At 39.7% G+C, this 21,500-nt stretch overlaps 1 protein-coding gene across 5 annotated transcripts in view; it reads left to right on the top strand.

The window, feature by feature from the left end:
• Nucleotides 1-21,500, top strand: part of LOC135089251 (serine proteinase stubble-like) — a 113,945-nt gene that overhangs the window by 38,576 nt on the left and 53,869 nt on the right. The window lies entirely within an intron of this gene.

Below are 21,500 nucleotides of genomic sequence, written 5' to 3'. Positions count from 1 at the left end.
GTTACTGATGCATTATCTCTTCACATTTTTCGGTTATGAACAGACATATCCTTTTCTCTACACATAACACAACACACACACACACACACACACACACACACGTACAGACAACCACTATTCCCTTAAGACACACACACAAGATGCAAAAGAAAACGTAGAACAACCTTAATTAAAGCTTTCAATTACCAACAAATTTCCCTCATCTTCGTTTTCTATCCTAAAACTGCCAGCAGTCACCACACGAAATAACACTGCCACTACTGTACAGATCACTCTTACTGCGAAACGAACCACTTTTCCGTTTTCTTCCATATCGCCTTATTCTCTATGTAATCGCGCTTTCATTCATCATTAAAGACGGCACAATCACCACATTACTAAGGCTTGTTAGACGCACCGGCCCCACCACACACCGCACGCTGCCAAAACAATTTCCTATTTTTTTGTCTACACTTCAGTAAATCTCTATGTAATCACGTTTTCATTCATCAATAAAGTTTCAAACCATAGTGTGTAATACCGGCACAATCACCACATTACGAAGATTTGCTAGACAGACACTCGCCCGCCATGCACACGCCGCCCGCTATCACAAGAAACCGGCACTTCTACTCGTTTTACACTTCACACGGACTCCTCACCACACTCCCGCCATCTACCGCATTTCACACGCACGCTGATATTTCTTGAGGCACTTATCTTATCTAAATCACATAATCCGTGTGTCTGGAGGGAGGAATGAGGGAGTTCTGAGAAGTTTATATGCGTCTCTCTCTCTCTCTCTCTTCCATCTTCCGCCACCAGCGCCACCAGTGATCAGTAGTCTGCATGTTGGAACTTGGAACTCAACTCGACCATCCTGAAGCGACGAAACGAAATGGTGCCCTCAGATGTTCTCTTTTCTATTTTACCTACATACTATAGTCAAGTTGTGTTATTTTTCGGGTTTGTCCATTAAATTAGTATTGTTATTGTTACTGAGTTCGTTGTTTTCGTTCGTCTTCGTGGTTCATGATCGAGGTGGCAAGTTCCAGTACCGATGTTATGATCTGTTCCAAGCACTGAACGATGCAGACTTTGAACTTTATAAAATCTAATGGCAGCCTAAAAATAGCAGTACGAGAGTATGACATTGCATGAGAATAGACGCAAGATAGATTAATAATAGCATACTGAAACGTTCATCAATATTGCGGGGCAGAATGACAAAATACCGTAATGAGCCGAAATGAGAGGAAGAAACTGTATGTACACAGAAACAATAAATAATACAAAAACTTACCCACAAGCTAGTTTTTCTGACAGGGTACGAGAAACCGAAATGAACCGAAATGAGCAGTGAAGGAGTAAACACTACTCCAGCATTTCTATACCCAGTGGCTATTTAACACCTCACAACGCCGCGTGGACTGCAGTGACCACAAAACCAGACAGTGAACACCGAAAACAATACTAATTAGTAACACTCGAACTCTAAACAGTGAAAAAGATGACCCGAGAGAGCTTGTGGTGAGTGAGAGAGCAGGGACGAGGCGGGAGGGAAGGCGAGAGGAGGAGGAGGAGGAGGGCTGGTTGACGTGTGTAATCATGGTGGTGTGGTTCCTGCTGTCCGTCTTGTTTGTGGTGGTGTCGCATCCCTTCCTGCTGTGCTTCCTCGACCCAAGCTGCAGAGGTAAGACTGGGCAAGGTGAAGTTGTGACACTGCACTTGTATGAAGCAGGATGAAGTTAGGACACGATTGAAGGATGAAAGAGGTGTATGCGACAGGGTAAGGAAGGAAAAGAGTGAAGTTAGCACACGACTGAAGGGTGAACGAGTGTATAAGACATAGTGAGATTGAGAAAAGGATGAAGTTGTGACTCTGCAGGATAAATAAGGGTGTACTCGTATGAAAAAAAAGAGGTAAAGACACAAATTCAGGGTGAACGAGGGTGTATAAGGCAGGGTGGAGCTGGAAAGGTTAAGTAAGGTTGAGGCGGTTTAAAGGTGAGCCAGTGTGGGTAATCTAGGGTGCACTCGTATGAAGCAGGGTGAGGTTGGGACAGGAATTAAGGGTGAACAAGGGTGAGGCTAGAAAGAGGTGAGGTGAAGAGATGAAAAAAAGATAGACCAGGGTGAGATTAAAAGACTATTTAAGGGCAAACCAAAGTATATGAGGCAGGGTGAGGCCGCGGCACAGTGAAAGGGTGAGCTGAGAGTGTGGCGTGATGGAAGGAAAGGTGTGAGGGAGGGAAAACAGTAATACTATTGCATAATCAGGTTCGTCTCACTAAGATATGCAAAACATTTAAATTTCTTAACTCATTATTTACTTTTATTAATGGATTGTCTTGTGGTTTTATTTGACTGCATTTATTATTATTATTATTATTATTATTATTATTATTATTATTATTATTATTGTTATTATTATTATTATTATTATTATTATTATTATTATTATTATTAATTTTTTGGGGTCGCGTTATTTATTCATTTAATACTTCTTTAGTTCAGTGAGCGAAAACAACTTGCGACATGTTTCGTCATACAGTACAACAACAGCAACAAAAAAAATAATAATAATAATAGAAATAACTAAATGGATAAATAAATAAATAAATGGGTAAACAAATAAATGGAAATAGGGTAATGACAAAGTAAACAGTAGCCATTTTATTTTTTTTTTTAGCATTGCATATTTCACTGTTTTGCTTGTCGTTAATTTTGCATTCTTATATAATCAGTTAAGAGGTTGTACGTGGCGTCTCCGTCAGGTAAGTAATTATACAACAACAGTAATGACAAACAACAAGAAAGTATACAATTTTACTTTAAAAAAAGTCTCGTCTGCCAGATTAAGACAGACGGGCGTGCTTTTGTAAATTTAACGAAAAAAAAAGAAAACCGAGGGAAAAATACGTGTATGTCTGAAATTTTTGACTAGATATAAAAATCACAAAAATAATAGTATGGCATGGTGTCAGTTACGTTAGGTTAGGTTAGGTTAGGTTAGGTTAGGTTAGGTTAGGTTACGTTAGGTTAGGTTAGGTTAGGTTAGGTTAGGTTAGGTTAGGTTACGTTAGGTTAGGTTAGGTTAGGTTAGGTTAGGTTACGTTAGGTTAGGTTAGGTTAGGTTAGGTTAGGGATTCTCAACCTTTAGCAAGCTGAGCATCCCCAAAGCTGGTTCAATGCAGTTGGGGCCCCCCTCCTCCCTGCGCCATCTACTCAACTCCCACCCCAACTGTGCCACCATAGATAGATAGATAGATAGAATCAGATAGACATAGATAGATAGCCCTTGCTGCATCTCCTTTGTACTAATAGCCAGTGAGTCCGTGATTTCCCGTGATTTTTTTTCCCCTCCCATCCTGTGCTCGCGCTCCCCCGAGAGAATGCCCCCCCCCCCCGTTGGAGAACCACTGGCTTGGTTAGGTTAAGTTAGGTTAGGTTAAATTAAGTTAGGCTAGGTTAAGTTAGGTTACGTTAGGTTAGGTTAGGTTAGGTTAGGTTAAGTTATATTAGGTTTAACTAGTTTATATTAAATACTATAACCTCTCATACATTTCTTTTCTTTTCTTCTTATCTTTTTCCCGTATTACATTACAATGATGCATGGTGTGATAACGAAAGCAAGGGATGAAAAATGGATTAAATGAGGCACGGTACAGAGCGAGCTAATGCGAGGCGAGAAAAAAGAGAAGGAAAAAAGGTAGGAAGAAAAAGAGTAAGGTCATAAGGGAAGGAAGGAAGGCGTGATGGAGAGTGTTAATAGGGCAAGATTAGACGTTGGTGTGCGTGAAGGAAAGATTATGCAAGGCGAGGGAGGGAGGGAGGGAGGGAGGGAGGGAGGGAAGAAGGAATACGGAAATGAGGCAAAGGAGGAGGAAGAAAGAATGAATGAGAAATGAGAGTGGAAGGTGGAGATAAGGAAAGATTAGAGAGAGAGAGAGAGAGAGAGAGAGAGAGAGAGAGAGAGAGAGAGAGAGAGAGAGAGAGAGAGAGAGAGAGAGACAGAGAGAGAGACCAGCAGACCTAAATTAGAAAATATGAACAAGAAAGTCTGGTAGAATCACAAATCCAGGAAAAATGCTTAGTCTTGACGTATTAAAGAATGCAACAGGTGAGGTAGGGGAATACGTAACACATTTTCACCATATTTAAAAAAGAAAACGTGGACAAATGACAACTACATGGTATACTTAAACAATTTTCATCTACTGTCACTGAGAACGGCAGTATGATGTTCAAGTTTAAAGGGATACTGAAGAGATATTGGATAGTCGATATTAAAAGGTATTGAAATATTTGACCTCGTCGTTGTGATAAGATGAGAAAGACAGATAGACAGACAGACAGATAGACAGGCAGAAAGACAGACAGACAGACAGACACAGATAGACAGATAGACATGCAGACAGACAGACAGATAGACGAACAGATAGACAGACAGACAGACAGACGAACAGACAGACAAACAGACAGACAGACAGACAGGCAGGCAGAAAAAAACGGACAGATAGACAAAGACAGATAAACAGATAGACATGCAGACAAACAGACAGACACAGATAGACGGACAAACAGACAGACAGACAGACAGACAGACAGACAGACAGATAGACAGGCAGGCAGAAAAACAGACAGACAGACAGACACAGATAGATAGATAGACATGCAGACAGACTGACAGACAGACAGAGACAGATAGACGGACAGACAAACAGACAGACAGACATATAGATAGACAGACAGGCAGAAAAACAGACAGAGACACAGATAAACAGATAAACATGTAGACAGACAGACAGACAGACGGACGGACAAACTGACAGATAGACAGACAAACAGACAGACAGACAGACAGACAGACAGACAGACAGATAGACAGGTAGACAGACAGAGCGCGAAAATATTAAACCTCCCAGCTGTAATAACTCGAGACACACAGACAGACAGGCAGGCAGGCAGGAAGGTACAGACAGACAGACATACAGACAAATGGACAGACGGAACGAGCATCCTTAATGATTCAGAGCACATGTAAATGCTTGACAGAATTCAGATATTCGTGAAAGCAAAAGATGATACGTATGGTTTATTTAAATGGACAATAATGGGATGCTTTAAATAAACTACGCAATGAATAATAGAAGGAAAAGGACCACAAATTCACGAGGATAACTGACACACATAAGGCGCCTAACAAACCTCCTTTGTCCACGTATACATTCCACACTCACTTAATGAATTCAATGCATTTCTAGGTTAATTATATGCCTCACTGACTCATTCATAAACTCACGAGTGGTAATTTACTCATTAACTCTTTCCTGTGTGAAAATTACTCGAACTTGACCTCCCTCCCTTACTGTTTTGTCTGCGCCGGGGAACCACAGAGGAATTTAATGCTGTTTTTATGTATACTCTAAAGCATCGGGGTTTTTCCAGTGTAAGAAAAGATTGTACAAGTCATGTCACTGGAAAATATGTCAAGGATTTTGGCTGTTAAAAATGGCACTCAATAAGTCGTGATCTCAGCTGTGTTACTTTATTTATTTATTTTTTTTTATGTTTTCTTTTATTGTGTGTTGTTTCTTCTTGCGTCATTTCCCACGTGGCATTTTTTTTTTTCATTTTATTCAAGTGACATTTATTACTGGCCTTTCTCTCTGCGCCGTGTCTTTCAAAACTGGAATGCTTCACTTTGCGTGTCCACCATTCTGAAAATCTGAAAATATACCGAATTTCCACCTCACCTCTCCTAAAAATTTCTGAAACTCTACTGAAAATGTACTGATTTTTCCACCTTTTGCTCTTCAACATTCTGAGCGTCTACTGAAATTGTGCCGGATTTTCCACCACGCCTCTGCCAGTATTGTGAATCCCTACTGAAATGCAACGTGTCACTGTGTATAATCTCCCCAAATTCATTGTAAGACTTTGAGCGTTTATTGTCACTGTTCGGCAAAGTTACGTTAGCTATGCACCACTTAATTGTCTCGGTGATCAGGTGAGATTAAGGGACACACGCCACAACAAAGCTATTCCCTGACGCTAAGGACATTGTTTAGAGGCATTATTAAGGTCATGGTGGGTGTTGGGATATACTGTATCATATTTAAGGTGAGTATCTATTAAGAATATTTAGATTTTTCAAGATATTATTTAAAGATATGTCAGGGATTTCATTATTAGGCGTTTATTAAGAATTTTTATTTTCAGGGTTATTATTCCAAGCTGTTATTTTCTGTAGGGTATTTGCATTAATGTCGACATACTTATCATAATTCACTGATCATAAATATCCACGACTCGTTCTACAAATAAACTTGACTCACTCATAGAAAAAGAAAAGCCTGAACGTGGATGCTAAAATTACCAATAACAAATACACTGAATAACTTATTCTCTTCGCCCCTTTTTTTTTTTTCACGTCCATCTCTCCACGCATCCATAATTCAGTCCACGCCACAAAGCTGATCCATAAATCTGTCCATCTGACGACATAAACACACAGGTCAGGGGATTACTGATAGCAAATGTGCAGGATGATTAGTAATTCCTTTGTTATTCCCTACATAAGTGACTTTAATAGACAACCATACCTTCTATTTATCAGACATAGACCCTCATTACCCCTCATTACCCCTCATTTCCCTCCATTCCCCTCATTCCTTATCCTGTACTTACAAGAGTGACACCTTGCTGCAAGTCACGAGTCACGACGCTTGTTCCCCGCCACCATTCGTGTCTACGCCTCTACTAATTACACCTATGTTTACAAGTACTCTTTATCAGACCTCTTTCTTAGCATACGCCTCTGTAATGAATGTATATTGTGTTAATGGGTTAGGTCATGCTCCGATTTAGTTTAGGATTTTTCTTTTTTTTCTTTTGCTTTTTTTATTATTTTTATTTTTTTATTTTATTTATTTATTTATTTTATTTATTTATTGGTTGATTAAAAAAAGTAAACGCCGCAGCATGGTGGTCATATGGGGGCGGATAGAAATGTAAAAAAATGCAAGGAAAAACTATGGTAGGGTTGTTTTAGTTAAGGATTATGGTTAAGTGAATTAGGAAGAAAAGTGTTTAGAGGAAGACATATCACGGACAAAATATCACATGGGCGGGCATGGATTAGGAATAAGGGATAGAGGAAAAGAATGACAGCCTTCACAAAAGTATCGTGTGTAAATGGGTCACGTTAGATATATTAAGATTATGGTTAAGTGAATTAGGAGACGAGGAAAATATCTAGAATGGGAAATATTACAGAAAAAGATATCAAGAGGGGATGCAGATAAGAAATAATGAATAAAGGAAAAGAATAACCGGTTTCATGAATGTATATTGTGTTAGTGGTTTAAGTTAGGTTACGTTATAAATTACAATAATGGTAAAGTGGCTATAGAGACAAAGAAATTATTTAGAATGAGAAATATTACTGAAAAAAAAAAATATCAGGAGGAAATGCGGTTAAGAGATAAGAGATACAATAAGAGAATGGTCGTCTCCTTAAAACAGTATTAATCTATAGTAACTTTCTCAATCACCTTCTCTTATACCAACAAATGCCCCATAGATACTTAAGGACGCAAAAATCGTACTCCATAGAATCACGTCAACTCACCTGCCACACCAACTCACAGAAAACGTAAGCCACAGGTGTGATGTCTGTACTAATGAGGGCAGAGTGGAAAGGAATGAATCGCCGTACGTGTTTCAATTGGCTTGTTAAGTAATTAGTTCGTGCCCTTGGCCTTGTTTTGTCTCTGATGCGTTTAAAAGTCAAATTATGGAGGGTTTGTCGTATTAAGAGAGAGAGAGAGAGATTCAACGTGTAAAGCCACAAAAATTGCTTGAAAATTATATAACTTTACTTGTCAAAATAATAAATAAAAGTAGGAAAAGTCTCTCTCTCTCTCTCTCTCTCTCTCTCTCTCTCTCTCTCTCTCTCTCTCTCTCTCTCTCTCTCTCTCTCTCTCTCTCTCTCTCTCTCTCTACACCCCTACACCCCTTACAGGTATTCTCACGTACACTTTCTCTCCTCCGCCTTCACCTTTACTTCATCAGACACCTGCAGCGTTCCTTAATTAAATGCGCAAGAAAAACACCTTCCCTCTTATTATACTGCGCATGATCCGCCCCCCAAAAAATAGAGAATGATTTACGTAATACTTATCCGCATAATCGTATCACTCCCTTTAAATTTTTACACGTATAACATTTGGCATTTTAAAAGCATGGATATTATCTTCGATCGCTTTGCTGTAACGCGAGACTCGGTAATATATAAAGAGGAAAAAAAGGGAAATGTGCCAAGTGAAAAATATATATTAAAGGAAGGTGGAGCGCTAAGAGGTATTATCGCAAACATAAATAAACTCAGCCTCTTTTTGAAGTCTGGCTAGTAAACTGCGATGAGTGACTCGATACGTGTCTCGAACTGACTCGAGACCTGAACGACTTTTTTTTTTTATCTTTGTGTTTCGAAGCTTTTGTTCCTTTTTTTAATCCCCACGTGGACAGAGAGAGAGAGAGAGAGAGAGAGAGAGAGACTGTGTGTGTGTGTGTGTGTGTGTGTAAATATACAAATACTAGGGTTTCTGAGAATGGTGGAAGATAGTGTAGTTGAATTGTGGGTGTGCAAATAAGTGTATCCGTGCATGGTGGAGGCTCAGCTGTGAAAGGGAAAGGTGCAGGTTTGTAAAAGATTTGTTAAAGAGTAGCACTTTTGTAAAAGGGAGGCGTAATTTTGTGAGAGACGTAGTTTTGTAAAAGAAAGATGTTGTTTTGTTAAAGTAAAGGCGAATATTTATAAAAAAAAAAAAAAACCGTAGTTTTGTAAAAAGAAGAAAGTTATAGTTTTGTTAAAATTAAAGGTTTAGTTTTACGATAAATAAATAAATAAACAAAAAGGCGTGGTTTTCCAAAAGAAAGATGTAGCTATGTAAAAGAAAAGAAAGGTATAGTTTTGTTAAAGAAAAAGTACGTTAATAAATAAGAAAGGTGTATCGTAACGCGTGTGACAAATGGCGTGTGGTATCTGCAGACAACATCAGGTGCGGGGGGGAAGGGAGTGGAAGTACTCGTAGACAGGTAAATAACAATTAGTCAGCCTTACCTGTCTCCATGGCTTACCTGAGACTCATTAGTTCACAGGTAAATAGTCCTCAGTTTCACCTGTCCCCGCAGCTTACCTGAGACTCATTAATAAGTATGTTTTAGTGCATGCCTCACATCAGATGCATACAGAATTGTGTGTATTACAGCTATGGAGTGTTGTATTATAAAGACTGTACTTAGATGTATTTTTGTATTGCATAGACAAGGTTGCAGGAATTAACACTTAGATGCTTACATATATATACATTCATACATATATACATATATAACTAGAAGTATACATGCATACGTACCTATTTAGCTAATTCATACATTATAGGCATACGACACACACACACACTCTCTCTCTCTCTCTCTCTCTCTCTCTCTCTCTCTCTCTCTCTCTCTCTCTCTCTCTCTCTCTCTTTAAAACACAGTACCATCATCTCCTAAATATTGTTGACTAAAATCAGCTGTTCTGACGTAAACAAAACAGAAACATGAGGCAAAAACAACCTTGGCTCGTAGAAAATTTGCGTTAAAGTAACAATTTTCACGAGAGAGAGAGAGAGAGAGAGAGAGAGAGAGAGAGAGAGAGAGAGTTGGTGTGTGTTCGTGTGTGGAGCCAGTACACGCACAGTTGCCAGTTCATCACCATCGTTCACCTCATCAGTGTTGCCACCTCGGGATTTCCTTTTTGCCAATTTGACCGGAAAAGAAGAAGAAAAAAAGAAAAAAAGGAAGAAAATAAAGATAGACGTGTCGGAGCTTCCTGGTCTTGAAATGAGGCTGTTCATCTTAAAATATTGAGTCTCGCAAAGCCTGTTTTACGATTATGGCACAACATGGCGTGACGTGACCCACTTAAGCAGTAGTAGTAGTAGTAGTAGTAGTTGTAGTAGTAGTAGTAGTAGTAGTAATCGTAGTAGTAGTAATGATGGTGGGGTAGCAGTAGCAACAGTAGTAGTAGTGTAGTAGTAGTAGTAGTAGTAGTAGTAGTAGTAGTAGAAGTACATAGTGGTGGTGGTTATTAGGTAAGGTTATCTTAGTAATATCTTAGTAGTAGTAGTAGTAGTAGTAGTAGTAGTAGTAGTAGTGGTGGTGGTGGTGGTGGTGGTGGTACTAATAATAATAATAATAATAATAATAATAATAATAATAATAATAACAACAACAACAACAATAAAAATAACGATACCAATACCAATAACCACAACAATAACAATAAAAACAGCAATAACGACCCCCAGAACACAGCAGATGATCAGCAAGATTTATCGCTGCAATCAGTGAACGAAATCTCACTGATACGTAAACCGATGCTCAATTTTACTTCTTCACCCGTCATTTGTTTCCCCTCACACCGGAGCGAGACTAATGCTCCACTTGCCACACGCCGGAGAGAGAGAGAGAGAGAGAGAGAGAGGAGTGCTGTTGATAGAAAGTGGTGAAGAGGAAAGAAGAGATAAAGGAAGGAAGAAGGGAAGACATGGCAAACAGAATAGAGAAAGAAGGAGAGCAAAGACGAAAGCATGAGAAAAGAGAGTAATTATGGGAACAAGAATAAAGGAGGAAGGTGATGATCAGAGAGAGAGAGAGAGTGAGAGAGAGAGCAGTAAAGATAAAGAGATACATTACTTCTGGCACTACATGTATAAATTCTAGCACCAAGATACGCCTCGGGGGAGATAAGAGAATAAGGCGGCGTGCTTTTAATTGATAATGGCTCAGGTGAATCCCAGGCGAGTCTTTGGAAGCTTAATAGGGGAACTGTCATCGTGTGTTGTGGTGGTGGTAGTGGTGGTGGTTGTGGTGGCTTGGGGTTTTCCTTTGATTATTCCTCATTATTCAACGCACATGGCAGGTACTTAGTGCAGTCATATGTAACAGTGTGTGTGCGTGTGTGTGTGTGTGTGTGTGTGTGTGTTTTGCATATTTACCAGCCAACGAAATGAACGATGTAGAAACACCCACACTTTTACCGAGAGAGAGAGAGAGAGAGAGAGAGAGAGAGAGAGAGACCCACTTCAAACTTCCTATTGTTTCCTTCTGCTTTCATCCCCCTCATTATCAGGTTATGCTAGATTTATAAACACATTCTTAGTGTTAATAATTCTCACCTCTTCCTCTTCTTCCTTTTCCTCTGTACTAAGTTTATAAACGAAAGAAACTGAAGAGCAGCGTCGTAAACCATTGTCTTGCTCACTGTGGCTCAGATTTGTTAAGAAAATGAAAGGCAATTATTGTTCTCTTTCCCGTCAATTTCTTGTACGTATTTTTGCTTTGAAGCGGTGATGAAGGAGGCGCTCTCTCTCTCTCTCTCTCTCTCTCTCTCTCTCTCTCTCTCTCTCTCTCTCTCTCTCTCACACACACACGACAACGACAGCAAATGCCAACTCGAGAGAGAGAGAGAGAGAGAGAGAGAGAGAGAGAGAGAGAGAGAGAGAGAGAGTTTTATCACACTTCACGCTATAATCTGTCTGTGTCGTCACTTGTCACATTCTCCTCTTTTATTTGTTTGCTCCACACCTGCGTGTTTTGAACTTGTCTACGCCTGTATTGTTTTTATCACACACACACACACACACACACACACACACACACACACACACACACCTGCAGACATACCTTTCTTTGTACCTAATCATCCTAATTAACGTGGACCCTCTTCGTATATTAGCATCTATATATCATCCTTTTTTATGCCATTAAACTATTATAATCTTGCCCCATCCATACCTGAGTTTATCATTTACTATGGCATTGTTTATATATCATCTTTTCGAAAACGTGTAGGTAATTTTTATCTATTTATTTATTTATTTTATTTTCTTATCTGTATATACGTATAGCTATGTTAGGTTATCTTTTTTTTTTCTCTTCATGTTGAGCTACAAGTACAACACACAATCATAGCCATTGTAGTTACAGTCACTTAATCCTTACCTACATAATAAAACGTAAAAACATACGTACGGTAACTACAGTAAGCCAGTTGGTCTGCACGTGGCAATTACTTGTATTACTTGTAAAACGTTATATGCTCTTCCCAATTCTCTGCTTCTACTCGGGTTGTGATAATTACGCTGGTTGTGTTTCAACTAATTCAAAATCTTTTTTTTTTTTTTTCGCCCTTAACATTCCTTTACACATATAGGTAGTTAATTAGTAAAGCAATTATTAAGATGTGTTATTTTATTGGTGTGTGTGTGTGTGTGTGTGTGTGTGTGTGTGTGTGTGTGTGTGTGTGTGTGTTTATTTTATTATTATCTCTTTTTTTACAGTTGCTATATAAGGAAGCATTTCCTTTAGAAGCAATACAGGTTTACCACATTACTAACTAAACTTTGATACCAGAACGAACTGAATGAATGCGCCAATAAAGCATTGTCACCTGAGAGTGAAACTAAACACGAACCTTTAATTTGTCTCTCGTGCCCCACACCTGCTGTTCCTCCTGGGGTCCATATGTGGCTGAGGCAGGTGTGTGTGAGTGTGCTGCGTCTTCCTCGTGGGTCTGCCAGGTATTTCGTGTCGGTCTGACCTCAGCAACACTCAGAAAACACCTCAAAGTGCAGCACAATGTGAATCTGTTGTTTCGACGCATTAAGGACTATATTCTGAAACACTTCTGCGCCGCACCTCCACTATTTTCAAAAGGGTTTTACGTGTAGTTCAAGTTACACGGGTCTTTAAAGGTGTTTTTACGGTTCTAGCGGCAGATTATACGATTTCTACATTTTTAACAGAAGAAACATTTTAGAACGCGGATAATTATCTCTGTGGTCTTTGTAAATTGCAGTGGTGAAAGAGCAAAGCGTTTCAGAATACGCGTCTAAATGTGTCAGCCGGTCATCCTCAGAATATACAATTGAGGCTGAGTCATTTCCGTTTCTGTGGAAGTAAAGGATATAACAGGAAATAAGATGGTGTGTAGTATTATTAAAACCCGCGAATTATATAACAAAAAATGTCGGATTAGTCACTTTCTTCTGCGAGTCGTGAAAAAAAATAAATAAAATAATAATGTTTACCTGGAATCAAGGGTTGTGTTCGGAAATGACATTGAGGTGTGTAGTGTTAGCGAAAAAAGATCATCACACACATAAAGAACGAAGAATAGATTATGAATAGTTTTTTTTACTAACAAAGGCAACAAAGGAAATCACTGAGTTTTGGGAACGTAAAAACACCATTAGGTAAAAGTTAAAAATACAGACTAAATATGTATTGTGAGCTAATACAAAATAAATAAAAAAAAATCACTTCAAGCTATACAGAGAGGAAAGCGAGATAAAACACACACACACACACACACACACACACACACACACATGAAAAATACAGAAATAAAACTAATAGAATAAAAATAAAAATAAAGGCAAATTTAAAATACATAAAAAACACGAAAAGGCAAAAAAAAAAAAAAAAAAAAGAAAAATAATTCAAGATGAATAAAAATCCCAAATATAATCAAAACACAAACAAAAAGTAAATAAGGAAGTAAAACAACAAAGAAGGAAGAAAAAAAATGTCCTCAATTTGTGTTTCCACTTCACCCGGAAATACAAGTGTCGTGGGGTGTGGTGGGGGTGACTAGGGGTGTGCCTGGGGTGAGGGGGAGATAAGAGGAGGGATGTGCCCGTGGGGTTTGTGGTTGTGATGGGAGCGTGTGTTTAAGCTGAGTCACCCCAATGCCGTCAGCTGGAGAGGGGAGGGGTGACAGCCAAAGGGAATGTGAATGGGAGAAAAAAAGGGAGAAGGGGAGAGGGTATGGGGGAGAAAGTGTGTCAAGTTACAGGTAAATAAATGTACGTACTCACCTGAGTGATGCTAATTAGTACTACATGGAATTGTGAAGAGTTGTTGTTGCTTTTGTTGTTGTTGTTGTGGTGGTGGTGGTGGTGGTGGTGGTAGTAGTAGTAGTTATAGGTGTTGTTGTTGTTTTTGTTGTTGTTGTTATTGTAGATGTTGTAGTGGAAACAGTTTTTTTTTTTTTTTCATCTCATATGGCACCCTCCTCCTCCTCCTCCTCCTCCTCCTCCTCCTCAATGAACACCACAGCCATCTCTATCTCCACCTCCTTTACTTCCTCATTTACCCTTACCAGTGACCACTACCACCACAACCACCACTCCACAATAAAACACCACAACACCACCTACACCTACTCCTTTCCTTACAACACCACCACACTCCACCTCCCTCCACCACACCACCCCTTCACACCACGTATAATCAACAACGCATTCACACGTATCCCAAACTCCACTCCTTTCACACACACACACACACACACACAGACACACACACTTTCCACCCTCACCAGCTTAACTAGTCCCCTTTGCTTCCCTTTCCCTCACCTTTCGTCTCTGCTCCGCACTTTACAACACGTGCCTTTCACCCTTTTATTTGCCTTCCGTCAAGAGAGATTAAGGCAGAATTATACTTGTCATTCTGGTCTTCACGTTGCGCCACTCTTTACCGTCTTCGCGCGCACAGTGGCTCTTCCCGGTTCTAGGTAACGCGGTCTTGCAGTAACGGGAAGATCCAGCAGCGTGGTGGTATAGTAACGTAAAATACTGGCTGTTGGTGATGTAAAGAATCTTGAAAGGGGTTTTATGGTAACGCGGAAACTTGGTTGTAGTGGTGGTGGTGGTGGTGGTGGTGGTGGTGGTAAAAGTAGTAGTGGTTGTTGTTGTTGTTGTTGTTTTTTATGTAGGAGGGACACTGGCCAAGGGCAACAAAAATCCAATAAATAAAAAAAATGCCCACTGAGATGCCAGTCCCATAAAAGGGTCAAAGCAGTAGTAAAAAATTGATGCATAAGTGTCTTGAAACCTCCCTCTTGAAGTAATTCAAGTCATAGGAAGGTGGAAATACAGAAGCAGGCAGGGAGTTCCAGATTGAGAATACTGGTTAACTCTTGCGTTAGAGAGGTGGACAGAATAGGGGGTGAGAGAAAGAAGAAAGTCTTGTACAGCGAGGCCGCGGGAGGAGGGGAGGCATGCAGTTAGCAAGATCAGAAGAGCAGTTAGCATGAAAATAGCGGTAGAAGACAGCTAGAGATGCAACATTGCGGCGGTGAGAGAGGCTGAAGACAGTCAGTTAGAGGAGAGGAGTTAATGAGACGAAAAGCTTTTGATTCCACCCTGTCTAGAAGAGCAGTATGAGTGGAATCCCCCCCATACATGTGAAGCATACTCCATACATGGACGGATAAGGCCCTTGTACAGAATTAGCAACTGGGGGGGGGGGGATGAGAAAAACTGGCTGGGACGTCTCAGAACACCTAACTTCATAGAAGCTGTTTTAGCTAGAGATGAGATGTGAAGTTTCCAGTTCAGATTATAAATATAGAACAGACCGAGGATGTTCAGTGTTGAAGAGGGGGACAGTTGAGTGTCAATGAAGAAGAGGGGATAGTTGTCTGGAAGGTTGTGTCTAGTTGATAGATGGAGGAATTGAGTTTTTGAGGCATTGAACAATACCAAGTTTGCTCTGCCCCAATCAGAAATTTTAGAAAGATCAGAAGTCGGGCGTTTTGTGGCTTCCCTGTTTGAAATGTTTACCTCCTGAAGGGTTGGATGTCTATGAAAAGACGTGGAAAAGTGCAGGGTGGTATCATCAGCGTAGGAGTGGATAGGACAAGAAGTTTGGTTTAGAAGATCATTAATGAGTAATAAGAAGAGAGTGGGTGACAGGACAGAACCCTGAGGAACACCACTGTTAATAGATTTAGGAGAAGAACAGTGACCGTCTACCACAGCAGCAATAGAACGGTCAGAAAGGAAACTTGAGATGAAGTTACAGAGAGAAGAATAGAAACCGTAGGAGGGTAGTTTGGAAATAAAGCTTTGTGCCAGACTCTATCAAAGGCTTTTGATATGTCCAAGGCAACAGCAAAAGTTTCACCAAAATCTCTAAAAGAGGATGACCAAGACTCAGTAAGGAAAGCCAGAAGATCACCAGTAGAGCGGCCTTGACGGAACCCATACTGGCGATCAGATAGAAGTTTGTGAAGTGATAGATGTTTAAGAATCTTCCTGTTGAGGATAGATTCAAAAACTTTAGATAGGCAGGAAATTAAAGCAATAGAACGGTAGTTTGAGGGATTAGAACGGTCACCCTTTTTAGGAACAGGCTGAATGTAGGCAAACTTCCAGCAAGAAGGAAAGGTAGATGTTGACAGACAGAGCTGAAAGAGTTTGACTAGACATGGTGCAAGCACGGAGGCACAGTTTTGGAGAACAATAGGAGGGACCCCATCAGATCCATAAGTCTTCCGAAGGTTTAGACCAGCAAGGGCGTGGAAAACATCATTGCGAAGAATTTTAATAGGTAGCATGAAGTAGTCAGATGGTGGGGGGAGAGGGAGGAACAAGCCCAGAATCGTCCAAGATAGAGTTTTTAGCAAAGGTTTGAGCGAAGAGTTCAGCTTTAGAAATAGATGTGATAGCAGTGGTGCCATCTGGTTGAAATAAAGGAGAGAAAGAAGAAGAAGCAATGTTATTGGAGATATTTTTGGCTAGATGCCAGAAATCACGAGGGGAGTTAGATCTTGAAATGTTTTGACACTTTCTGTTAATGAAGGAGTTTTTAGCTAGTTGGAGAACAGACTTGGCATTGTTCCGGGCATAAATATAAAGTACATGAGATTCTGGTGATGGAAGGCTTAAGTACCTTTTGTGGGCCACCTCTTTATCATGTATAGCACGAGAACAAGCTGTGTTTAAAAAAAGATTTAGAAGGTTTAGGTCGAGAAAAAGAGTGAGGATTGTACGCCTCCATGCCAGACACTATCGCCTCTGTTATGCGCTCAGCACACAAAGACGGGTCTCTGACACGGAAGCAGTAGTCATTCTAAGGAAAATCAGCAAAATATCTCCTCAGGTCCCCCCAACTAGCAGAGGCAAAACACCAGAGGCACCTTCGCTTAGAGGGATCCTGAGGAGGGATTGGAGCGATATGACAAGATACAGATATGAGATTGTGATCGGAGGAGCCCAACGGAGAAGAAAGGGTGACAGCATAAGCAGAAAGATTAGAGGTCAGGAAAAGGTCAAGAATGTTGGGCGTATCTCCAAGACGGTCAGGGATACAGGTAGGGTGTTGCACCAATTGCTCTAGGTCGTGGAGGATAACAAAGTTGAAGGCTAGTTCACCAGGATGGTCAATGAAGGGAGAGGAAAGCCAAAGCTGGTGGTGAACATTGAAGTCTCCAAGAACAGAGATCTCTGCATAAGGGAAGAGGGTCAGAATGTGCTCCACTTTGGAAGTTAAGTAGTCAAAGAATTTCGTATAGTCAAAGGAGTTAGGAGAAAGGTATACAGCACAGATAAATTTAGTTTGAGAGTGACTCTGTAGTCGTAGCCAGATGGTGGAAAACTCGGAAGATTCAAGAGCGTGGGCACGAGAACAGGTTAAGTCATTGCGCACATAAACGCAATATCCAGCTTTGAATCGAAAATGAGGATTGAGAAAGTAGGAGGGAACAGAAAAGGGCTACTGTCAGTTGCCTCAGACACCTGAGTTTCAGTGAGGAAAAGAAGATGAGGTTTAGAAGAGGAAAGGTGGTGTTTTACAGATTGAAAATTAGATCTTAGACGGCGAATGAGGTCACAGCTGGGTTTAATGATAAGTTCACAGCACCCCCTGAACAGTGCTTTAGACCTCACTGGGAGTAATTATCGTTTCGGCAGGTGTCTACTGCCTCCTCCTGTTGTTATTGGTCAATTAATCCCATCTATTATGGCATTCTTTTCTTCTTCCTCTTCCTCTTGCTCCTCTATCTCTTACTTTTCTTAGCCCTTCTCCTCCTCCTCCTCCTCCTCCTCCTCCCTCCTCCTCCTCCTCATTAGTTAGCTAACGTTACCACCATACATAAGAAAGGCGACAAATCACTCCCGAGTAACTACAGACCCATTAGCCTCACATCTGTAGTGTGTAAATTAATGGAAACTGTGATATGCAATAATTTAGTGAACTTTCTAGAAGTAAACGATCTAACCAATGACTCACAGCACGGTTTTCGAAGTAGACGCTCTTGCTTAACAAACTGCTCGACTTTTTTAACGTTTTCACCATTTATGATGAGACAAAGGCAGTAGATGTAGTATACCTGGACTTTCAAAAAGCGTTTGACAAAGTTCCCCATAGGCGTCTACTAAGTAAATTAAAGTCACACGGTATAGATGGCAAAATTCTCAAATGTCTGGAAGACTGGCTCTGAGGGAAAGCAACACGTCGTTATAAATGGGAAAATCTTCAAACTGGCGAGAAGTTTTAAGCGGTGTACCACAGGGATCTGCACTCGGTCTTGTTCTTTCCCTTATCTATGTTGACGATATCGATGAGCGCCTCGCCTGTAAATTATCAAAGTTCGCTGATGATAGTAAATAATGAATAAAGCAGTTACAACAGATGGCAAAAGGAAACTACAATCCGACCTCGACCGCTTAGTCACTTGGTTAGACAGGTGGCAGATGAGTTTCAATGTTGATAAATGTAAAGTGTTGCACATAAGTACGAGTAGTAATAATGATCGTGTAAATTACTCAGTGAACGGCTCCAAGCTTGTCAAGGTAAATGAAGAGAAAGACTTAAGTGTAACGGTTACCTCAGACCTCAAATCGAGTAAACACTGCTCGGAAATAGTTAAAACAGCGAATAAATTGGTTGAGTTTATTGGTGGGATCTTTGAATTCAAGTCAGAAAAGCGTGATCCTCACTTTGTTTAATGTGCTTGTCCGATCCTCATCTTCAATACTGCATTCAGTTTTGGTCACCCTATTACAGGATAGGTATAGACAAGCTGGAGAGAGTACAAAGAAAAGCTACCAAGATGATCCCGTGACTGCCAAACAAAACATGTGAGGAGCGTTTAAGGGAGTTAAATTTGTTCAGTCTAGAGAAGCGAAGGATGCGAGGGAACTTAATAGAGATATTTAAAATGTTTCGCGGCTTTGATAACGTTAACATAAACAAGTATCTAACCATTGATACAACCAACACCACTCGTAATAACAGCTATAAGGTAACAGCTAAACACTTCAGATCAGATGAAGCTAAACACTATTTTTTTTAATAGAGTTGTAAATGTTTGGAATTCTTTCCCAACACATGTAGTTGACAGTAACACGATAGAAATTTTTAAACACAGGTTAGACGAGCACCTTGCATTAACCCATCAAAAACGTACTTCACTCCTGCATGTATTTTTATTTTTATTTTATTTTATTTATTTATTTATTTATTTTTTTTTTAGAACTAGATAGAGCACCATGTTTCTCTTTCACCCTTTCCTGTCACATTCTATGACTCTCCCTCTGTGCTTTTTTTTTTTTTCCTTGAATCTTGTTGCCCTTTTGGCTTTAACTCAGAATCTGTAGTGGTAGCATAATCATACAGGCAGCCTCATTAGACCCAATAGGGCTGTTCATGTCTGTTCTTTCCTTTGTATTCCATTGTATTCCTCCTCCTCCTCCTAATCTCCCCTTCTCTTACTTTTTCCTCCTTCTCCTCCTCCTCCTCCTCTTCCTCCTCCTCCTCCTCCTCTTCCTCTTACTAATGATCACCACAACCACTCCTCCTGATAAAGCGGTTTTATACATTTGTGGTTTTGAAATTGAGTGAAAACTTGCTCAGTATTTGCGCGGTGCTGTGGGCGTGAAAAGAATATAGGTTTCGTTTTGAGTTATTTGCTTAATCTTTAAATGCAGTGTTGTTTGAAATGGTGCTTGGTGTGGTATGTTGTTGTGGTTGTTGGTGTTGTTGTTGTTGTTGTTGTTGGTGGTGGTGGTGGTGGTGGTGGTGGTGGTAGTGGTGGTGTTGGTGGTCTTGTTGTTGTTGTTGTTGTTGTTGTTGTTGTTGTTGTTGTTGTTGTTGTTGTTCTGCTTCTTCTTCTTGGTGTTGGTGGTGTTGATAGCAGTAGTGTTAGTAGTAGTAGTAGTAGTAGTAGTAGTAGTAGTAGTAGTAGTAGTAGTAGTAGTAGTAGTAGTAGTAGTTGTTGTTGTTGTTGTTGTTGTTGTTGTTGTTGTTGTTGTTGTTGTTGTTGTTGTTGTTGTTGTTGTTGTTGTTGTTGTTGTTGTTGTTGTTGTTGTTGTTGTTGTTGTTGTTGTTGTTGTTGTTGTTGTTGTTGTTGTTGTTGTTGTTGTTGTTGTTGTTGTTGTTGTTGTTGTTGTTGTTGTTGTTGTTGTTGTTGTTGTTGTTGTTGTTGTTGTTGTTGTTGTTGTTGTTGTTGTTGTTGTTGTTGTTGTTGTTGTTGTTGTTGTTGTTGTTGTTGTTGTTGTTGTTGTTGTTGTTGTTGTTGTTGTTGTTGTTGTTGTTGTTGTTGTTGTTGTTGTTGTTGTTGTTGTTGTTGTTGTTGTTGTTGTTGTTGTTGTTGTTGTTGTTGTTGTTGTTGTTGTTGTTGTTGTTGTTGTTGTTGTTGTTGTTGTTGTTGTTGTTGTTGTTGTTGTTGTTGTTGTTGTTGTTGTTGTTGTTGTTGTTGTTGTTGTTGTTGTTGTTGTTGTTGTTGTTGTTGTTGTTGTTGTTGTTGTTGTTGTTGTTGTTGTTGTTGTTGTTGTTGTTGTTGTTGTTGTTGTTGTTGTTGTTGTTGTTGTTGTTGTTGTTGTTGTTGTTGTTGTTGTTGTTGTTGTTGTTGTTGTTGTTGTTGTTGTTGTTGTTGTTGTTGTTGTTGTTGTTGTTGTTGTTGTTGTTGTTGTTGTTGTTGTTGTTGTTGTTGTTGTTGTTGTTGTTGTTGTTGTTGTTGTTGTTGTTGTTGTTGTTGTTGTTGTTGTTGTTGTTGTTGTTGTTGTTGTTGTTGTTGTTGTTGTTGTTGTTGTTGTTGTTGTTGTTGTTGTTGTTGTTGTTGTTGTTGTTGTTGTTGTTGTTGTTGTTGTTGTTGTTGTTGTTGTTGTTGTTGTTGTTGTTGTTGTTGTTGTTGTTGTATTACTCTTTACCCCACAAAGCAAGTTCATAAACCCTAAAGAAATGCTAAAAGAAAGCAGAGCAATGAACGAGGAATGACTCAACTAGATTTACTTACTTTCACCTGGGCTCTTATTGGCAGTACCCGTACCACTCCATGATGACCAGGACACATTAATAACTTTCTTTCACCTTCACCCGACATTTGCACACTTCTTTTCCCTCTCACATCACGAACACAATGGAAGCAGAACACCGTCACGTAACACACAGCGAGGGTTCCTAACAGGACTACGTAGAATACTAATTTATAATCTAATTTTACGAAGAATGCCAAGTAGATTCATAACTAAGAATTTTACCTGTGAAAAATCTTGGATAAAATCGTAACTTACCTTATTTGCTAAGAATAACACTTAGATTTTTAGCTTGGGGATCATGAATATTAATTTATAACCTTATTTACAAAGAAAACCTTGTAGATTCGTAACTTACAACTT

This window comes from Scylla paramamosain, chromosome 32, assembly GCF_035594125.1.
Source record: "Scylla paramamosain isolate STU-SP2022 chromosome 32, ASM3559412v1, whole genome shotgun sequence".
NCBI classification, from domain to species: Eukaryota; Metazoa; Arthropoda; class Malacostraca; order Decapoda; family Portunidae; genus Scylla; species Scylla paramamosain.
The sequence above is the reverse complement of the archived record's forward strand: the minus strand, read 5'-3'. Positions and strand labels throughout refer to the sequence as shown.